Raw genomic sequence first — 7,731 nt, forward strand, 5'->3', positions numbered from 1 at the left:
TACTCACCCGATCTATAGTTTTTTGCCCTTTCTGGGTTTTTTCCCTCACCACCAAGGGTTTCCCCCACCACAACCAATTTTTTGAAAGGGGGGTGAAATTTTTAGGGCCCCCCTGATGAAACATAAAGTTTTAAAAATCTTGAAACCCAAAAATTTAATAAAAAATGTTTGGGTCCTGCTTTTTAAAAACCCCGGGTAAAACCCCTTAGCGGTCCCCGGCTGCTATTTTTGGGCCCGGGAAACGTTTTTAAAACTTTTACATATAAGGCACTTTTAAAAAGGGAAAAAATTAAAAAAATTTTGTTTTAAACCCTTTAAAATTCTAAATTGTTACAATGATTTGTTTCAAAAAAAAAAAAAAAATGAACCCCAAAATTTGGGGAAATTTTTAAATTTGTTGGGGAAAATTTCCTCTCTTTTAAAATTAAAAACATAATGCCAAAAGATATTTAAAAATCATGTACAAAATTTTTAATTATCACCAAAAAACCTTCCCAGGGGTAAAATTTAAAATTTAAACCCCAAAAGGGGGCCCCTCCCGATTTAAAAAGAAAAAAAAGGGCACATGGACCTCTCAGTACATAATTTCACTACAGGGTTTTTAAAAACCATTTTTTCATGGTAAAAATTGGTTTTAAACCCTGAAAGAAGGTGTTGTACCTATGAAATCTGGGGCAAGTGGCAGATATGTTAAACCCCCTAGGCCCCTTGGGGTTTCCCCAAAAAACTTTAGTTTTTTTTCAACTTTCACCCTTTCCTTTTATTTATACTTTCCCTTTCCCGGGTAAAAAGGTTAGCCCAGTAAAACCCGACTTCCCAAAAAAATGAAAATTTTCAACAAAAATATTTTTATAAAAAGAAAAGCTTTAAATACTGGTTTTTAAAAATCCCTTTAAACATAATTTTTGGCCCAAAAACAAAAATTTTTTTAAATTGATTTCTTGCTCCACGTTTTTTTAATTTTAAAAAGAAACTGGGATCAAAAGAAACGGTTTCTGGCTGTCAATTTTATACTGGCCCTTAAAACCCCAAAACTTTGGGTTAAGGGGGCACTCCCTATTTAGCAATGTGACCCTTTTTTCCAATTTTATCTTTCCAGACAAAACTTTTTCAGCATGTTTGAATTTAAGCCTGGACAAAGGGTTTTTTTTCCAAAAATTTACATTTCCCAAAATCAAAACAACGCATTTTTGCCAGTTTAAAAAGATTTTTTTTCTAAAAATCCTCCCGTTTTCTTTATTTCTGTTGGGTTTAATTTTTTTTTAAAAAAATTTTTTATTTTAAAAAAAGGAATTTTCTTTTAAACTTTTTTTAAAATTTACTGGGCTTTCAATTTTAAAAAATTGCATTTGCTTTAAATTTAAATGGCAAAAGGGCCCCCTTTTTCATAAATTCATTTGGGGAAATGTTTTATTTTTTTTAACCCTTTAGACCAAGAAACTAAAAATTTATTTCTAATTTTAACATAGTATACCCAAAAAACCCTCCAAATTTTTGTTTCATCACTTTCAAAAAGGGGGAATTTAAAAAATACGGGGGTTCCCCCTAGGTCAATCAATAACCTTTTGGTTAAAAAACTTTATCTAACCCCAAACTGGGAAAAAATTAAATTTAAATTTTAAAGTATTTTTTACAAAAGTCATTCCCATGAACCCCCTGCCCTTTAAACATTACAGAAGTTTCATTTTCCCTTTCAAAAGTGAAACAAAAAACATATTAAATGCTTGACAGCCCCCCAGGAACGATGCTTGGGTTTTACTGTCTCTGGGAAATTTTTAAAGTTGGGTTACTGCTGTTTATCCCAAAATGGAAAAAATCCCCAAAAACCCCCAAACCTTAATTGAATTTAAATTACCCCTTTCCCCTTGAAAAAAACAACAACAACCCGTTTTTTAAAAATTCTGATTTGGGGGGCCCCCCCCCCAGTTTTTTAAAGGGGCTATGCAAAATTTTTACATTTTTCAAATTGGGCCCAAATTACTATAAAATTTTACAAAAATTTGGCTTTTGTTAACTGGTTTAAAAGGGGGCCAACGTTTTTACTTGAAAAAAAATGTTTTAAAAAAAAAAACATTTAATTTGCCCTAAGGGGGAAAATAAAAGACCCGCCCTATCCTTTCTATAAATTAAACATTCCAAAATAAATTTCCCCCAAATGGGGTATTATTGGGAAAAAATTTCCCCCTTTTGGGGGGATGGTTTAGTTTATTTTGGTGTGCACTTTAATAAAGTTTAAAATTGAAAAGGGGAAAAAAGGGGGAAAATTAAAAATTTTTTTGGGCTTTTACCTGTTCACTCAATATATCCCTTGAAGGGCCCTTATGTCACTTTAAAAAAATAGAAAGAAAAAAAATGAAAAAGTTTTTCTCCTTTCTTACAAAAAATTTCTCAAAACCCTAGCAAATTTTCCTTTCCCGGGGGAAAAATTTTTAAATTGAAATTTATGTATTAGTAGCATATCAAAATATTTATAATTAATGTAAAAAGTTCCCCCACCTGATCAAGGGCAACAAAAATGGTTTTTTTTCACATTTTAGAAGGGGAACAGAGGGGCCCTCAAGGAACAATTTTTTTTAAACCCCAAATAATTCTCCCGTTTTCCTTTGTTGGGTTTAAAACCCCTTTTTGGGCCCCTTGTATTCTACTTTGGTTTTATTTTTCAAAACCATACTCCTTTTTCATTTAAGGGGGAAATTTAAAAACCTGCAAGACAAAAAAAATTTCTGGATGAAACACCCCCGGGAAAATTAAAAAACTTGCTTTGTTGGGTTTTTTTCTTATTTCCCCTTTTCCTTTTTTTCACCCTAATTCATTCATTCATTCATTTTTTGTTTTTCTTTTTTGGTTTGTTTCCCTTTATTCCACATTAATTCATTCATTCAAATTTTTTCACCTTTATGTTTTTTTTTGTCAAATCTGCTCTAAAATCCCGAAAAGAATAAGTCCCGTTTTATCAAAAAACATTCAAAATTTAAAAAATTCTGAGCACCATGGTTTTCAAAATTTTTATATCAGTTTGGGCCTTTATTTAATTTTGAGGTTAAAAATTAGTCATTTTTTTTTTCAGGGGTGGTTTTAAAAAAAAAAAGATAATTTTTTTCCTTTTCTATTTTTTCCTGACAAATAAAAAAACTTGATTTTTTATCCAAGGGGGGGCAATAAATGACATGTAAACATTTTCTTGAAAATACTGAACAAGTTAAAAAAACTTAAGGGAAGGTTTTAAATATTTTAATAAAAAACTTTACCTTAAATTTTGGAGACAAATAATTCTTAAAAACCAAAAAATTTTTCTTTGATTTTGGGATGTTTTAGTACACCCCCTATCATTTAATTTTAAAATATAAAATACAAATTTTGTTTTAAAAAAAAGGGAAAATTTTAATGCTTTTTAAAAAGCAAAGGGGAAGGTGTCTTTTAAAGGTTATTTTGGGGCCTGCCTCTCCCAACCCTTTGGGTCATAAGATTGGGCTTTTCTCAGGTCACAAAACCCTATTTGGGAAAATACGACACCCGTACTGGTTAGTAAAAATTAGTAACAGGAAGCGGGGAACCCCCAAAATGAAATAATAAAAATTGCAAGGGAAATTGTTTTTCAATTGAGCCAAAAAAAAAAAAATGTTTTTTAAAATAAAAACAATTACTCCCAAATATCTAGGAAAAAAAGTCCATTATAATGTTAATGTCACATCGGGAACCCCCCTTTGCCCTTTTTATGGTGGAGGGAAAACCTTTAAAGGGGCCCCTTTCTAACTTTTTTTAAGCCCCAGTTTTGGAACATTGTAAAAACAACCCTTTTTATAAAACTTAAGATCTTTAAAATAATTAAGAAAATAACGTCAATTTCAAAAAATCCTGAAATTTAACCCTTGCGGGGGATTAAAAAATATACCCAATTAAAAACTTATATGGGAAAAAAAATGTTAAAAAATTTTCTTTTAAAACCCAGAGAAAGGAAAAAACTCCCCCTTAATTAATCTTTTATATAAAGGGCCTGAAAGCCAAAAAAGAAAATATGTTCAAATTTTTTCCTTCTTTTTGCTGCATTGTCAAATCCCTGAAAATAGGGTGGAAAAAAAACAGACAAAATAAAACTTGGGGATGGAAATTTTGCATCAAGTTTAATTTAATGAAAAAAAAAAATATTCCAAACAAAAAAAAAAAAATTATAAACTTGTTTAAAATTTAAAAATTCAAACAATGTCAAAAAATTTCATTTAATTTTTTTGTAATCATCCTCATATGATATAAAATTTGTCAAAACCCTGGGAATAATTATTTGACCTTTAAAAGTTTTTTACTGATACAACAAACAGTGTCAGAGAGTGCAAAAAACTGTTTTATTAATTTAAGGGGGATAAAATGTATATTAAAATACAAGAGGGGCCCTGAGGCCCTGAGGGGCGTCACCTGTATAAAGCCCCTCCCTCGGGCCCAAAATTTTTTCCCAAGGGGTTTTTTTTGTTTATTTTGAACCCGACTTGGTTTAAAACCCATAAGAAAAATGTTTCATGTAAAAAACTAATTCCCAGCCCCAATTGGGGGTTTTTTAAAAAGATTTTTAAGTTTTTGCAAAATACATATAAGGAAAATCAAAGAACCCCCGGGGGGGGGGCCAAATTTTTTACCCCCGGGCTTTTTTTTGAACCCAACCTTGGTAGACACCCAAATTTGAAAAATGTTTCATGCTTAATATTTTTAACTCTAGCTCTTTTGAATTCTTTAAAAAAAAAGAAATTTTTTTAAATTTTACCTATTTTGCCTATAGGGAAAAAAACAATGGGCCCCCCGGGGCGGGGGCCCAAATTTTGACCCCAGGGGGTTTTATTTTAACCAAAAATTGGGAGGGGGCCCCTCATTAAAAAATGTTTCATGCTTTAAAAATCTTAGCTCTTTAAATCTTTGGGTTCTTTAAAAAGAAATTTTTTAAGTTTTTACTAATAAAGCATATATGGAAAAAAACAAAGACCCCCGGGGCGGGGCCCAAATTTTTACCCCCGGGCTTTTATTTTTAAAAAAAATTTGGAGACACTCATTTTTGAAGAATTTTCATTCTAAAAGTCTTTTTTTTAGCTATTTGGGTTCCCTTTTAAAAAAAATTTTTTAAGTTCTTTACTATATGCATATAGGGAAAATCAAAGACCCCCCGGGGGGGAGCCAAAAATTTGGGGCCCCGGGGTTTTATTTGAACAAAAAATTTTGGGAGGGCATTCACTAGAAATGTTTCATTTCCAAAAATTTTAAGCTCTAGCTCTTACGGGTTTTTTAAAAGGAAAAATTTTTTAAGTTTTTACTAAAATGGGAATTTTTTGGGGAAAATTTAATTTACCCCCGGGGCGGGGCCAATTTTGGGCCCCAGGGGTTTTATTTGAACAAACTTGGGAGGCACTCACTAGAAGAGTTTCATGCCAAATATCTTAGCTTTAAACTCTTTTGGGTTTTTTAAAAAAGATTTTTTAATTTTTTTCTATATGATTTTAGGGAAAAAACAAACCCCCCGGTTTTCGGGGCCCCAAATTTTTACCCCAGGCTTTTATTTTTAACAAATTGGGAGGGCACTTTACAGAAGATGTTTCATTTCCCAAAATCTTAGCTCAGCCCCTTTGATTCTTTTAAAAGAAGATTTTTTTAAATTTTTTAAAATATGGGATAAAAATGGAAAATTTTTAAAGGGACCCCCTGGGGGGGGGGCCAATTTTTGGGCCCCAGGGGTTTTATTTGAACAAATTGTAACATTCACTAGAAAGGGTTTTATTTTTAAAAATTTTTTAATTCTGCAAAATTACGGGGTTTTTTAAAAAAAAATTTGTTTAAATTTTTACTATATGCATATAGGGAAAAACAAAAGGGCCCCCCAAAGGGGGGGGCCCAAAATTTTTACCCCAGGGCTTTTTTTTGAACAAAAATTGGTAGACACTCACTAGGGAAAATTTCAAAGCCCAAAAATCTTAGTCTAGCTATTTGGGTTCTTTTAAAAAAAGATTTTTTTAAAAATTTTTACTTTTATGCAATTTGGGAAAAAACTATGACCCCCCTGGGGGAGGGGCCCAAATTTTGACCCAAAGGTTTTTGATTTTAAAAAAACCCTTTGGGAAGGACACTCCCCTAGAAGATGTTTCATTTCCAAATATGGGTTAAACCTCTAAAACTCTTTGGGTTTTTTTTAAAAAGAAATTTTTTTTTAAATTTTTTCCATATTTCATTTTAGGGAAAAAACAATGGACCCCCGGGGCGGGGCCAATTTTGACCCCGGGGTTTTTTTTTTAAAAAAATTTGGGTTAACCCATCATAAAAGATGTTTCATCCCAAATATCTAAGCTCTACTCTTAGAGTTTTTTTTAAAAGATGATATTTAAAGTTTTTTTTTCGGTTGCCATGGCAACCAGATTCGGGGAAATTTAAAATTCTCTGAACAATTTTTAAAGTGACCACCAAAGGAACATTCCTGTGAAGTTTGGGGGAAAAATTGGGGCCAGGGTTTATGGGGAGATGTATTTAAAAAAAAATTTTAGGGGACGACGGAGGGGAAGGGACGACGGAAGGACCCCGGGGACGAAAATTTTGATACAAAAAAAATCGGGCAAGTGTGCTCTTCAGCACGATCTAATCATTCTACATTGTAATTCACATAATTTACATTGAAACCAAAAAATGGATGTTAAATAAAGACAGACAAGTTTTTGTATCTAAATTCACAGTTTTTTTAATTTTTGATATCATACAATAGTCTTTGTATTATTATGATATGTAAGTTTTTAACCGGGAGATGGTTTTCCCATATACCAGCATTATTTTCCTTTGTATCTTAACACTTTTTTCTCCATACCCGGCTTCTCAACCTGAATATATGAAAACAAAAATTTGACCTGCATCACAACAAAACCAACATAATGGGTTTGTGACCAGCAGGGATCCAGCCCACCCTTCATCCGGGCAGTCTATCAGATCCATACTATTTGGTTACCACCCTATTACAAGTAGAGAAATGAAGTGAAGCAGGGATTCTGACAGACTGCGCGGATGCGCAGGGGGTCAGGACCATGCGGGGGCAACCCCCACTATTTTGGGTTTGTTGTGACACAGTTCATTTGTAACAAAATTTTCAAACAAGGTTTACAATTCATCATATAACACATTCATTTCATTTAAACTACTGACAAAAGAAAAATTTCTTTTTGTCAAGTGACTTAGTCAACTGGAAAAGAAAACAAAAGCTGTCAAGGGTTTGATATTTAAAACAAAAGCCTGATAATGATAGCAATTTTTAAGTTGTAAAAGGGCCATAAGTTCTGTGGTCCAAAATCCTATGCTCAAGTCATAAGATGGGGTGCTTGAATATCCCCTTCTTATTTTGCTCTTCCAAATAAGCCCTCGTAAACGTTTTCAACCCCATCCCTCAGTAGTTTTTAAATACTAACTTGGGGCAAAAACTTGAAACCGAGGGATACACAGACACCAAATGGCCTGTGTGAAGCATACAATAGTCTCCCCTAATATCACTTTAAAGCAGGGCAAAGTCTCTTTATATAAATACAACAGTCGTTGAGGTTGAAAAAAAACAATCAAGTACTTGGTTAACAAATAATTAAGGCATAGAGAACCTACCTTTCACTCGTAATAGTTTTAGATTTGAAGTCATTTTAACAACTAAAACATCTTTTTTCATACCGTGCTGGTAAGTATCTGTATTATTCACATGACTGAAATAAATAAAACACCTTATGCTAACAT

This window comes from Ruditapes philippinarum, unplaced genomic scaffold (genome assembly GCF_026571515.1).
Source record: "Ruditapes philippinarum isolate M1 unplaced genomic scaffold, ASM2657151v2 ctg9432_1_1_1_1, whole genome shotgun sequence".
NCBI lineage: Eukaryota > Metazoa > Mollusca > Bivalvia > Venerida > Veneridae > Ruditapes > Ruditapes philippinarum.